This window comes from Oncorhynchus mykiss, chromosome 19, assembly GCF_057628025.1.
Source record: "Oncorhynchus mykiss isolate SJ-2025 chromosome 19, ASM5762802v1, whole genome shotgun sequence".
Taxonomy (NCBI): Eukaryota; Metazoa; Chordata; class Actinopteri; order Salmoniformes; family Salmonidae; genus Oncorhynchus; species Oncorhynchus mykiss.
Genome location: NC_143040.1, coordinates 43,229,437 through 43,244,041, shown reverse-complemented (window position 1 = coordinate 43,244,041; position 14,605 = coordinate 43,229,437). Strand labels below are relative to the sequence as shown.

The following is a 14,605-nucleotide window of genomic DNA, read 5'->3' as shown; positions in this document are numbered from 1 at the left end:
TGGGGAACTTCCCACACCTGGTTGTCTAGTGTTTAATTGAAAAGATAAAACTAAAATCTGCAGACACTAGGCCCTCCATGGAATGAGTTTGACACCCCTGCTATAGAACAATCAGTTTCAACAACTTAAATGTCACGTAGAAGAGGTTACAACCTCAACCCTTTCAGTATGATTAATATACAAAGAGCAAAACAAGCTTCTTTAACAAGCTTCTTTGGCTGATGAATAATGACAAGGAGTAAACATGCATCATACAGTCTACTCCTTCTCTCAGAATCATCAACAAGTGCACAAGCATCTGAAAAATGCTGAGTTGTTCAAGCGTGTTCTACCGATAGCAAGACATGAGTTCCTCCCGTGTTCTCCCCTTCGCCTTGCACAGGAAGTCCAAGTTGAGTTGCCAAAGACCTGAAGTTATGACAGCCAGACAGCAGACAATATAATGCAATCATGTAGATGTATCTTTATTATGATGATGTGGAATGTAGAAACAAGTCCTAATCTATCTCAGCCTGCGTGTTTATTATTTCCCTCGACGTCACCAAGTCAAATACTGATCTATGGTGCTGTCCCAAATGGCACCCTATTCCCGATAGGTCCTGGTCAAAAGTAGTGCACTACATAGGGAATAGGGTGCCATTTGGGACATATAACTTCTGACCTAAATATAAAACTGGAAGAGGAAAATCAACCAACCATTTAAAAAAAATACACTTAAACTGATGAGATCATAGCACAGACAGGAATCCCATTATACTACTGTGAACACGTTCCAGTGTTTGCATCCCAAATGGCACCCTATTCTCGACATAGTGCACTAACTTCCTACCTTCGTCCTAATATTTATGCATTTCTTATTTCACTTTAGATGTGTGTGTATTGTTGTGTATTGTTAGATACTACTGCACTGTTGGAGCTAGGAACACAAGCATTTCGCTACACCCGCAATAACATCTGCTAAATATGTGTATGCTACCAATAACATTTGATTTGACCTATGGGCCCTGTTCAAAAGTAGTGTACTAGACAAGGAAAAGGGTGCCATTTGGGATGCAAAATATGTGAAGCAGCGTGCTAACAGTAAAGGCTCACTAGACTGGGCTAACCCATACAGAGAGCAGCCTATCCCTTGGGGCTTCCCCGTCACATGCCTGTCTCTGTCTGCTAATGACAGGCAAACCAGAGCCAAGCTCGCACTCCCAGCCCAATGATGTACTGAACTCTATCCAACCATAGGCACTTCACTGCTAGAAGTCCATACCAACGGATGAGAATAAAACACATAATGTGTGTGGGCTTTACTTCCTTTCATCATCAGTCTTTTTGGCCCTGCCTCAGTGGAGAAATGTAAGATGTGCTTAGCTATCATCACCGACACACTTCATCTATGTTGAGATGGAGGTGCACTGATTGATAGTGATTCATACATATACATGATTTACATTTGCAATTAATCTAATCAATCCTACCCGACAGACTTATCCTTGTCATCTGAGAAAAGAGATCTGAAGCTCAGACCCCTCTGATTCCATGTCAACATCACCAACATGGATCGAATGATAAGCTGGGTACTGTAAGAGCATTAAGCGCAGCACATGAGGGCTCTTAGAAATCAGAACGTTTCAGTGGAATCAATGATCCAGCAGCATTGCGAAACCCAGGACAAACTTTTAAGGTTCACATAAGAGAGAGTCAGGCTGTCCAGTAGAGTTCAATGAGGTTAGTCAATCACACCATGGGCTGGGTTTTTACTTAATGAACCCAGCAAATCCACTAAACGATTTAACCGGCATCAATATGTAATCAAATGGAAGCAAAGTGTGTCTACCTAGTACTCGTAGTTCGGCACAACAGTAGATACCAGATTTATAAAACACGCACATTTTACCATGTGACACATTCACTCACTGCATGGATGGAAAACTAGCTCATCTGATTGTCAGATCCCATTATAATGGAGATGATCTGGACACCAACATTGGAACCACTGGGTGAGGAAAGGAAACAAGGACAGAAATAGAGACACGTGTGTGTCTGTATCTGAGGTAAGGGGCAATTTCCCATTCACAGGATATGAAAACAAACCAGGGCAGCATCCCAAATTGTACCCTATTCCCTATGTAGTATACTCGTTTTGATCAGGGCCCATAGGGAATAGAGTACCATTTGGGACGCAGACATACAAGTCATATAGCCTAGCTAGTGACATGTGTGTTACATTTTGGTTGGAGTTGGGGCCATTTGGAATTGATTTTGATCGGGGTGTTTTGGGGGCTCTCCTGGCAGAATGCAATTGGGATCAGATCACTCAGACTACAAAGTGGAGCACTCCAGGTCTAGAGAGTTGCTGAGATCAATATTAGCAGGGTGCCGACAGGCTAATCTGCCCTTATTTCCCCTGGGCAATGCTAAAGGGGTCATAGTTTAAAGCCCCTAGGGGGATGCCTCCAGCCCTCCTCCATCCTTCTCATTAAATAACCAAAAAGGCAGAGAGTCTGGTCCCTGCAGGAATGCAGTTACACACACACACACACACACACACCTACCTGATCCCTCCCTCTTGTTCAGCAATATCCTAGCTAACTCCCAATGTTATACAGAATGCCACTGCAATAGATACAGTTGAAGTCGGAAGTTTACATAGACTTATGTTGGAGTCATTAAAACTCGTTTTTCAACCACTCCACAAATTTCTTTTTAACTAACTATAGTTTTGCCAAGTCGGTTAGAACATCTACTTTGTGCATGACACAAGTATATTCTCCAACAATCGTTTACAGACAGATTATTTCACTGTATCACAATTCCAGTGAGTCAGAGGTTTACATACACTAAAGTTGACTGTGCGTTAAACAGCTTGGAAAATTCAAGAAAATGTCATGGCTTTAAAAGCTTCGGATAGGCTATTTGACATCATTTGAGTCAATTGAAGGTGTACCTGTGGATGTATTTCAAGGCCTACCTTCAAACTCAGTGCCTCTGTTTGACATCATGGGAAAATCCAAATAAATCAGCCAAGACCTCAGAAATTAAAATTGTTGACCTACACAAGTCTAGTTCATCCTTGGTAGCAATTTCCAAACGCCTGAAGGTACCACTCATCTGTACAAACAATAGTACGCAAGTATAAACACCATGGGACCACGCAGTCGCCATACCGCTCAGGAAGGAGACGCGTTCTGTCTCCTAGAGATGAACATACTTTGGTGCGAAAAGTGCAAATCAATCCCAGAACAACAGCAAAGGACCTTGTGAAGATGCTGGAGGAAACAGGTACAAAAGTATATATATCCATAGTAAAACGAGTCCTATATCGACGTAACCTGAAAGGCCGCTCAGCAAGGAAGAAGCCACTGCTCCAAAACCGCCGTAAAAAAAAACAGAATACAGTTTGCAACTGCACATGAGGACAAGGATCGTACTGTTTGGAGAAATGTTCTCTGGTCTGATGAAACAAAATACACTGCTCAAAAAAATAAAGGGAACACTTGAACAACACAATGTAACTCCAAGTCAATCACACTTCTGTGAAATCAAACTGTCCACTTAGGAAGCAACACTGATTGACAATAAATTTCACATGCTGTTGTGCAAATGGAATAGACAACAGGTGGAAATTATAGGCAAGTAGCAAGACACCCCCAATAAAGGAGTGGTTCTGCAGGTGGTGACTACAGACCACTTCTCAGTTCATATGCTTCCTGGCTGATGTTTTGGTCACTTTTGAATGCGGTGCTTTCACTCTAGTGGTAGCATGAGACGGAGTCTACAACCCACACAAGTGGCTCAGGTAGTGCAGCTCATCCAGGATGGCACATCAATGCAAGCTGTGGCACGAAGGTTTGCTGTGTCCGTCAGCGTAGTATCCAGAGAATGGAGGCGCCAACTGGAGACAGGCCAGTACACCAGGAGACGTGGAGGAGGCCGTAGGAGGGCAACAACCCAGCAGCAGGACCGCTACCTCCGCCTTTGTGCAAGGAGGAGCAGGAGGAGCACTGCCAGAACCCTGCAAAATGACCTCCAGCAGGCCACAAATGTGCATGTGTCTGCTCAAACGGTCAGAAACAGACTCCATGAGGCTGGTATGAGGGCCCGACGTCCACAGGTGGGGGTTGTGCTTACAGCCCAACACCGTGCAGGACGTTTGGCATTTGCCAGAGAACACCAAGATTGGCAAATTCGCCACTGGCGCCCTGTGCTCTTCACAGATGAAAGCAGGTTCACACTGAGCACATGTGACAGACGTGACAGAGTCTGGAGACACCGTGGAGAACATTCTGCTGCCTGCAACATTCTCCAGCATGACCGGTTTGGCAGTGGGTCAGTCATGGTGTGGGATGGCATTTCTTTGGGGGGCAGCACAGCCCTCCATGTGCTCGCCAGAGGTAGCCTGACTGCCATTAGGTACAGAGATGAGATCCTCAGACCCCTTGTGAGACCATATGCTGGTGCGGTTGGCCCAGGGTTCCTCCTAATGCAAGACAATGCTAGACCTCATGTGGCTGGAGTGTGTCAGCAGTTCCTGCAAGAGGAAGGCATTGATGCTATGGACTGGCCCGCCCGTTCCCCAGACCCGAATCCAATTGAGCACATCTGGGACATCATGTCTCGCTCCATCACCAACGCCACGTTGCACCACAGACTGTCCAGGAGTTGGCGGATGCTTTAGTCCAGGTCTGGGAGGAGATCCCTCAGGAGGAGCATGCCCAGGCGTTGTAGGGAGGTCATACAGGCACGCGGAGGCCACACACCCTACTGAGCCTCATTTTGACTTGTTTTAAGGACATTACATCAAAGTTGGATCAGCCTGTAATGTGGTTTTCCACTTTAATTTTGAGTGTGACTCCAAATCCAGACCTCCATGGGTTGATCAATTTGATTTCCATTGATCATTTTTGTGTGCTTTTGTTGTCAGCACATTCAACTATGACAAGAAAAAAGTATTTAATAAAAATATTTAATTCATTCAGATCTAGGATGTGTTATTTTAGTGTTCCCTTTATTTTTTTGAGCCATGTATAACTGTTTGGCCATCATGACCATCGTTATGTTTGGAGGAAAAAGGGGGAGGCTTGCAAGCCGAAGAACACCATCCCAACCGTGAAGCACAGAGGTGGCAGCATCATGTTGTGGGGGTGCAGTGCTGCAGGAGGGACTGGTGCACTTCACAAAATAGATGGCATCATGAGGTAGGAAAATTATGTGAAGCAACATCTCAAGACATCAGTCAGGAAGTTAAAGCAAATGGGTCTTCCAAATGAACAATGACCCCAAGCATACTTCCAAAGTTGTGGCAAAATGGCTTAAGGACAACAAAGTCAAGGTTTTGGAGTGGCCATCACAAAGCCCTGACCTCAATCCTATAGAAAATTAGTGGGCAAAGCTGAAAAAGCATGTGCGAGCAAGGAGACCTACAAACCTGACTCAGTTACACCAGCTCTGTCAGGAGGAATGGGCCAAAATTCACCCAACTTATTGTGGGAAGCTTGTGGAAGGCTACCCGAAACGTTTGACCCAAGGTAAACAATTTAATGGCAATGCTACCTACTAATTGAGTGTATGTAAACTTCTGACCCACTGGGAATGTGATGAAAGTAATAAAAGCTGAAATAAATCTCTACTATTATTCTGACATTTCACATTCTTAAAATAAAGTGGTGATCCTAACTGACCTAAAACAGGGAATTTTACTAAGATTAAATGTCAGGAATTGTGGAAAAACTGAGTTTAAATGTAGTTGGCTAAGGTGTATGTAAACTTCCGACTTCAACTGTATATAGCCAAGCTGTCGTTACTCATTGTGTATTTATTATTACGTTTCTATTATTTCTCTATTTTCTTTCTCTCTGCATTGTTGGGAAGGGCCTATAAGTAAGCATTTCACTGTTAGTGTACATTTGTTGTTTACGAAGCATGTGATGAATAATATTTAATTTCATTCGATTTTCTGAGCTCATCCTCTTCCACAGGACCTTGGATAACCCCCGCCCTCTTCCCTTGTTGCCAGGGCTGTTTCCGATTCAGTGCCCTGCATTACATGTGCTAATCCAGCAGGATGAGTCGCTGGGATTGAACAGGGACCAGTGTGAGTAATGAGTTTTTCCAGACTAAGCTTTCGGATGCATGGGGCCCCCAGCTGCCAATCAGAGATGGGTGGGAGTCTCTGGGCTGTGTGTGTGGGGGGGGGGGGGGACCGACCGTAGCTGCTTCCTGCAAAATCATACAGGGGCTAAGCGTCTAACGACATCCATTCAGCCGTCCATCCACATGGAAACGGATGTGTTATTAAGCAACTAAGGAGGATATATTCAACCATGACACAGCCAGCTGGCCCTTGCCCTTGGAAAGTAGGGATATGCCAACTACTAACTCAGAACAGTCAGGCCAGAACAAGGCCAAAGTTCCTGGCCCCATTGACTTGACATTTATTACCTTTCTCACAGCCTAGCCCTAGTACTCACTTTGCTGTTATGAAAAACTCCACCTTCTATTTAAACACACAAAGTCATGGCAATTGCCAGACCAGAGTTCCAGTCAAACATAACACTGCTAAAAACTCCTAGAAAACCACAATGACACCCAGACGTCCTAAAAACAGTAATAATCAACAGTGCAGTGGTGCACTTATGATAAACAATCTGACATGCAAGCTGTGTGTGTGTGCGTGCATTTGTTGGGCACCCTGGGCTGTCATGTATACGAGTCTCATTCCATTCATAATAGTTTTTCTGTTCAGGGTTCACAGTTTACACCTCATAGAGACAGACGGAGTGTTGTTTTCCATTGAGTCACACGACACACACATTCTGAGCACAAACCTTCCTAAATACAGAGGGAGTTAAATTCCACTGTGCCTGTAGCCTACTACTCATACTTCCCTAACAGTTAGTTGTCCATAATGAAACATAAGCAGCCACAGATTTCCACTGTGACCCATTACTATGCTACTAGTGGTTGTTATTACCTTGTTGTTTGGCCTAGAATAAGATACAACCAGGAGAGTTTTGTTTCTCTTTCAATTAGAAAGATGTTAACAATCTTACCTTTTTACCCTACAGCAATAGATCCACTTATATGATTAAACAGCCATGATATAATGTCCCGTCCAGGCAGTTAAGCAAGCTCCACAGTACAGAGCGAGGCCTGCTCTGCTCTATACAGGCAGGCAGACAGAGATAGTAGAGACTAGAAAGTGTGAAAGGCGCTGAATATAGGGCTTCCTACATCTCCAGCAGTGAGATCACACCATCACAGAACAGGAGAGAAACGCATCCAGCTCCAGCCTTATCCAGAAAAGACACAGACCTCTTCAGCTTGGACATAGCATTATGACATCCATGGGTTGAGTCAGTGAAGCGTGGTCACGTAGCTGTAGAGTCGAGCCAACTCCTCTCCCTGCTGATAGATTGCCTCGTACTGTAGGCTACAGGACCCTTGTGTGCTCCCAAAAGATCTCCCGATCAGTCACAAACTATCCATCACACAGAACTGTCTCACTGGGATCTATCAATCTATCCAAGAAAAGTCTCACTCCAATCCCGTAAAGTCTCCACAGTGAAACAATCTGTCGAACTGGCTACACAGAGCACAGAGGCAGCCAGTCCAGACTGGTCTGAGACTATGGACAGAGACACACAAACACACAGATGTTGGCTCCTGCTGCCGCTTCTGTCAGCCAGCCCTCCTCCCCGGGCCTGCCACACCCCCCAGTGACCAGCCGTATTTCTATTGGAGAGAGTCAGAGCTGGGCTCCTCCCACTGCTCTCAGCTTTCTTTCTGTTCCAAGTGGAGTTCCGAGTGAGTACGAATGTTGGATCATGGGAGAGATATCTTAGAGAGGTTGTGTGTGTGTGTGTGTGTGTGCGTATGTTTGCATGTCTGTGTGATATAGAATAGCTGATAGCTCCAAATGCAATGTTCCCACAGGCTTCTGTGTGTGTTCCTCAGCGTCATTTCATTGTTCTCATCATGCACAGCCCTGTTTCATGAAGAGAGTTTACAAACGGAAGCTTAGGACAACACCTGGAGAGGATAACATTAAGGTAGCAGATGTGCACTGATAATATAAAGCTTTTATCCCAATAGTTTCAAGATTATTTGTATTCATATGCCACTGACGACCATCACTGAAAAGGACGGCCTCACTGACATAACACACTTCTACTAGGCTTTTAAAATGAGACAATGGGAAGGAATGTGGATATTTACAACAGACAGTTCAAAACAGACAGCTGATGATAGTCCATGCAGTGTATTTCAGTATTATAACCAGAATCAAGGGCAGTTGTGTTGTGAGTCTGAACCATTTCCTACTCGATTGACTCTGCTGAGAGAAAGATCAATACCCTTAGTGACACGGATCATCCATCTGTTCATATTGGGTTTCACTAAGCAGGAACTATTTTGTAAGAGGTTGAAATCACACACCATAACGTACATCTATCATGGACAATTAATCATTTTACAGTCTAAAGTATATTGAGCTACAATACTATCACCAACAATTAATCATTTCACAGACTAGGCCTACTGCACATAACATACTGTACATTGTGCTACAATGGCTGTCGTCCTGCCTTTGCCTTCCATCCACCAGACAGAGAGTTCATGTCCTATAATTTTCCCAGAATACTTACCCATCAAGGCAGTGATGAGGGCTTTCCTCTCCAAGAACAGATCACATTACCATCCCGTCCAGTCTGTCTGACACACACACACACACACACACACACACACACACACACACACACACACACACATCTGCTTCTGAGGTAATCCTTTCTATTAGGTGGCTTCAAGACTACATTTCCAACCAACCACCACCACTGATGTTTTGACTTAGATCATGATTCAAGTGGTTAATCACTTTGGGCTAATCATAGCCATTACCATTTATTTTATTTAATCATTTCACATTTCATACACAGACAGAGTTTCTTTCCATCCATGGCTGTAATTCTGTCCTCCTTTGGCAGTATTCACATTATTTGATCTAACCCTGTAATTATGCACCACATTATATAGATGTTGTGTGGTGAGGGAAGTTCTGGTTGTTGATGTTTCTTCTCTGTCCTCTGTCAAGAAACACTGCATCTGATTCTGATGGATGTTAACATAAAAATAGAAAAATAAAATCAGAAGAATTACAATATTTTAAATGTCTACAAAGGGACAGTTCCTTTGTTTGAGACCTAGCACCTTTGGGATCATTCTAGATGGGTGTACCTCACCCACTTGACTCATATCAATGTAAATGTAGAGTACTCCACTATACTGACTACAAGGTAAGTAGTGGGCTACTCAGCAAGCAAATGGAGCTCCTCAGTAAGTAGGGGCGCTCCTCAGTAAGTAGGGGGGCTCCTCAGTGGGCCACAATAAGTAGTGGTCTACTCAGTAAGTACTGTAGGGGGCTACTCAGTAAGTTCTGTAGTGGGCTACTCAGTGGGTCTACTCAGTAAGTACTGTAGTGGGCTACTCAATAATTACTATAGGGGGCTACTCAGTAAGTAAGGGGGCTACTCAGTGGGCTACAGTAAGTAAGGGGCTACTCAGTAAGTAGTGGGCTACTGAGTAAGTAGTGGGCTACTCAGTGGGCTACAGTAAGTAGTGGGCTACTCAGTAAGTAGTGGGCTACTCAGTAAGTAGTGGGCTACTGAGTAAGTAGTGGGCTACTCAGTGGGCTACAGTAAGTAGTGGGCTACTCATTAAGTAGTGGGCTACTCAGTAAGTAGTGGGCGACAGTAAGTAGTGGGCTACTGAGTAAGTAGTGGGCTACTCAGTGGGCTACAGTAAGTAGTGGGCTACTCAGTAAGTAGGGGGCTACTCAGTAAGTAGGGGGCTACTCAGTAAGTAGTGGGCTACTCAGTAAGTAGGGGGTTACTCAGTGGGCTACTCAGTGGGCGACAGTAAGTAGGGGGCTACTCAGTAAGTAGGGGGCTACTCAGTGGGCTACATACAGTCGTGGGGCTACTCAGCAAGTCGGGGGGCTACTCAGCAAGTAGGGGGACACCAGTATTGGGCTATTTTTTCCCAAAAATTTACACGAAGCAGATCAAAATCATTGCACCTTTAAAAACCTTCTTTACATAAAATAGTGGGTGCTATAACTTGGAAAATAAATAAATGTGATTCTGGATGACAACATAATGATGTTTCTTTCCAACATTAGGACTGTTTGCCTGTGGAAGTTAAATTCCCTTTGTGTTTTGTTTCCTACCAAGTATCGCGACACTGGTATCATCCCAGCCCTAGTAAGTAATTTTGTGTTTGTCCCAAATGGCACCCTATATAGTGCACTACTTTTGACCAAAGCCCTATGGGCCCTGGTCAAAAGTAGTGCACCAAATAGGGAATATGGTGCCATTTGGCATGAAGTCTCCATCCACTCCAATCAGTAAACAGCATGCTAGTGTTTCTGTGGATGACAGACCTTTGCCCAGATAATACCCAGCAGCATTCACACTCATGTTTATTTTCTCAGATAGTTGCCAAGTAAAGGAATAAAAAAGAGTTTCTCCTGCTACCAGAATATTCTAGATGCTTCTCTTTCTCTCTCTACAAAGCCCTCTAGATGTACAAAGCCACATTCATTAGGCTGTTGAAAAATACAGTATAATTCGATCACAACACATACAGGGTAGAGGTCGACCGATTAATCGGAATGGCCGATTAATTAGGGACGATTTCAAGTTTCATATCAAATCGGAAATCTGTATTTTTGGGCGCCGATTTTTTTATTTATATATATATATATATATATACACCTTTATTTAACTAGGCAAGTCAGTTAAGAACACATTCTTATTTTAAACTGCCTTGTTCAGTGGCACAACGACAGATTTTCACCTTGTCAGCTCGGGGGATCCAATCTTGCAACCTTACAGTTAACTAGACAAACGCTGTAACGACCTGCCTCTCTCTCATTGCACTCCACAAGGAGACTGCCTGTTACGCGAATGCAGTAAGCCAAGGTAAGCTGCTAGCTAGCATTAAACTTATCTTATAAAAAACAATCAACCATAATCACTAGTTAACTACACATGGTTGATGATATTACTAGATATTATCTAGCGTGTTCTGCGTTGCATATAATCTGACTGAGCATACAAGCATACAAGTATCTGACTGAGCGGTGGTAGGCAGAAGCAGGCGCATAAACATTCATTAAAACAGCACTTTCGTGCATTTTGCCAGCAGCTCTTCATTTTTTTATTATAAATCGGCCGATTAATCGGTATCGGATTTTTTGGCCCTCCAATAATCGGTATCGGCGTTAAAATCATAGCCGGTCAACCTCTAATACAGCGTATAATTGACAACTAACTAGGCCACCAGAGAGCAACCTCGTCTGCGCATACTGTGCAACGAAGCATTTATTAGTGGTCGTACACAAAAAGAAGGGCTTCCTGTTTAATAACTTTTGCAACATTCTCTTCTAACTGGTGGTCTAGCCTACACTAGTATGTGGACATAAAAAAAAGGTAATTACATTGAAATGTAGCCCATGATATCAAAAGGCACTGGAGCCATTTGTCAGCAATCAACAAACCATGAGCTATTCTATAGATTAAGCAAAACCCCTCTCTCCTCTAGAAAAATAACTATGTCCACATCATAGAGACACAGAGCAGGGTTGGACTGCCTCAGAGAGGGAACCAGTGTTTGCCAGCAGTCACCACCCTGGGCTGGTCTGGCTATCTCAGGCTGCCTGCCCATTCTGCAGAGGCTCAGTGGCTGGCTGATACAAACTGGTCAGTGGTCAGACAGACTCACATTCCCCTGTCCATAGCCAGACAGCTATGGACAGCTCTCCCTCAGTCTCATTCACCCAGCCTGCTCTCTGCCAGGATCCTAGTAAATAACATGGCCACCATCACCGTTGTAATGTAACAAACCAGCCTTGATATATATTCCCTTCTCTGGGACTGGCTGACACACTGTCAGTGTACAGTATGTCTGTGGAGACTGTAGATGAACGCCATTGATGGACGAATGCGCACAGTCATATTTATGCATGCTCCCAGACATTCCAACATTGTTTTGGAACCACCTAAGCTGTGTTTTTGCAAACAATTCCTTGAAGGGAGTGTCTTGTTTTTCCCTTTCGGCGTGCCTGGACAGAATAGGCTAACCCATCGAAGGTGTGCCACATTCACCTCAGTAACCCTGCATGAGCCCTATACTACGAATCAAGTTTCTGGAGTTAGCAAGGCAACTTTGGATAACCGTTACCACGAAAGTTGCTCACCTTTTAGCTAGGTACATTTTATGGCAATGAATCCTTCAGAACTAACCTGCTCCGGGGCAGGCTAACTCAGGGCTAACTCTATTTATCCTGAAATGTGTCTGAGCCACAAGTTGAGGACCAATGAAATAGGATACCCTCTCCCTCGCAAAGATTGCATCATAATCCCCTTAAATTTGAGGACTGATTAAATATTTTATTATATCAAAGTTCTGTGAAAATGTTTTTTTTATGTTAAAATATCGATCACAGCATTTGCTTTACAAACTAAGTTTTTCACGCGATTGTATTTTGAAATTTACAAACTGACAGCTGCAACCAACCAGACATACACTGCGCGTACAAAGCATTATGAACTCTTTCCATGACAGACTGACCAGGTGAAAGGTATTATTATTTATGTCACTTGTTTAATCCACTTCAAATCAGTGTAGATGAAGGGGAGGAGACAGGTTAAAGAAGGATTTTTAAGCCTTGAGACATGGATTGTGTGTGTGTCATTCAGAGGGTGAATAGGCAAGACAAAATATTTAAGTGCCTTTGAACTTGGTATGGGAGTAGATGCCAGGTGCACCCGTTTGAGTGTGTCAAGAACTGCAACGTTGCTGGGTTTTTACCGCTCAACAGTTTCCCGCGTGTGTCAAGAAAGGTGCAACACCCAAAGGACATCCAGCCAACTTGACTGTGGGAAGCATTGGAGTAAACATGGGCCAGCATCCCTGAGGAAAGCTTGACACCTTGTAGAGTCCATACCCTGACGAATTGAGGTTGTTCAGAGGGCAAAACTTAATATTAGGAAGGTGATCCTAATGTATTGTACACTCAGTGTATAATCCATAGATGGCAGTTCCCATTCAAGTTGAGACTGGCAGCCATTGCTAGTGTACCCATGAGTTTAACAGTCAACTTGCCAGGGTTAGAGGTTGCAAAACCCTCCTATTGATTAGGTCTATGGCCACAACGCAACAAGCTGTTCCACAGAAGAAGTAGGGATAGAAGTAGGAAAGTGTTTTTGCATTGCTAAGCACTCCCGAGTGGCGCAGCAGTCTAAGGCACTGCATCTCAGTGCTAGAGGCGTCACTACAGACACCCTGGTTCGAATCCAGGCTGTATCACAACCGACCATGATTGGGAGTCCCATAGGGCGGCGCACAATTGGCCCAGCGTCGTCCAGCTTTGGCCGGTGTAGGCATTGTAAATAAGAATTTGTTCTTAGCTGACTTGCCTAGTTAATTTAAAAATATATATTTTTTAAAGACTGCATTTAACGATAAATAATAAAATAAGACGGCACATCTAAAAGCCTATTTCACACCTTAGCCTGCTGAATTTGCAAGATAACTTTTCTTTGGTTCAAATTTTGGCACCAACTAAAATGTGGCACTGGATTCATGTTTAAGCATTGTCTCAAATAAAAGTCTGGTGTTCGACTAGCCATGTGCGACATACACGCACAGTTACAAGCCTGCTAGAGTTATCAGCAGGCGGACGAGCAATATCCACCGTCGTAGTACGGACGAAGCCTGACCTGGAATGTGAAGTTAACTGAAGCTGGCTAGCTTTCTAAAATCCTAAGTAGATCTAGCTTGCTTCGTAGTATACCACTCTGGAGTACCTTCACACCCTGGAGACGAATCTCACTAAGAGTCATGATCTGACACATTCAATAACGCTTAAATGTCACAATCACTCATACACACTTTCAGCTGTATCAAACATGATGACACACGTCTGCTGTGGTGGATAGAGCTTGGTTAGTTATAGGATTACATCAATTAAAATGGTGGAAAAACATCACCAGGATGTCACCACTAATCATCAACAGTTTCATGAAACATCAGAACATGAAAACCCTCTCACTGTGAGAATTACAGTTGGCTGAAACACATGGCACTGCTTTTGTTTGGGTCCCAGTCGTGCTCTGGGACAGGCTGTGCCCTTTCTCTGTCCTCAGCAGGGCACTTTGGTCAGTTGGCTGCTGCCTCATTAGCATGCTAAAGTGAGCGGTCAGACACAGTGCCGTCAGAAAGTATTCATACCCCTTGACTTATTCCACATCTTGTTGTGGTACAGCCTGAATTCAAAATGTATTAAATCTACCTTTTGTCTCACCCATCTACACACAACACCCCATAATGGAAAAGTGAAAACATGTTGTTGGAAATTGTTGCAAATTTATTGAAAATGAAATATGACTCATTTACATAAGTATTCACACCCGAGTCAATACATTTTAGAATCACCTTTGACAGCGATTACAGCTGTGAGTTTTTCTGTGTAAATCTAAGAGCTTTGCACACCTGGATTTTGTACAATACTAAATATACATTGTACAATTCTTCATGCTCTGTCAAGTTGGTT

At 43.7% G+C, this 14,605-nt stretch overlaps 1 protein-coding gene across 6 annotated transcripts in view; it reads right to left on the bottom strand.

Annotated features, from left to right (window-relative positions):
• Positions 1–14,605, bottom strand: part of LOC110497719 (disheveled-associated activator of morphogenesis 1) — a 78,117-nt gene that overhangs the window by 50,322 nt on the left and 13,190 nt on the right. For 2 of the 6 annotated variants that reach the window (XM_021574026.3, XM_021574030.3), the window contains exon 1: positions 7,044–7,705. The exons of 2 other annotated variants lie outside the window; for them this stretch is intronic. The gene's annotated coding sequence lies outside the window, so the exon portion shown is untranslated. Of the gene's footprint in view, positions 1–7,043; positions 7,706–14,605 lie in introns of those variants that run through there. 2 more of the 6 variants (XM_021574028.3, XM_090211094.1) reach the window with 1 other exon arrangement.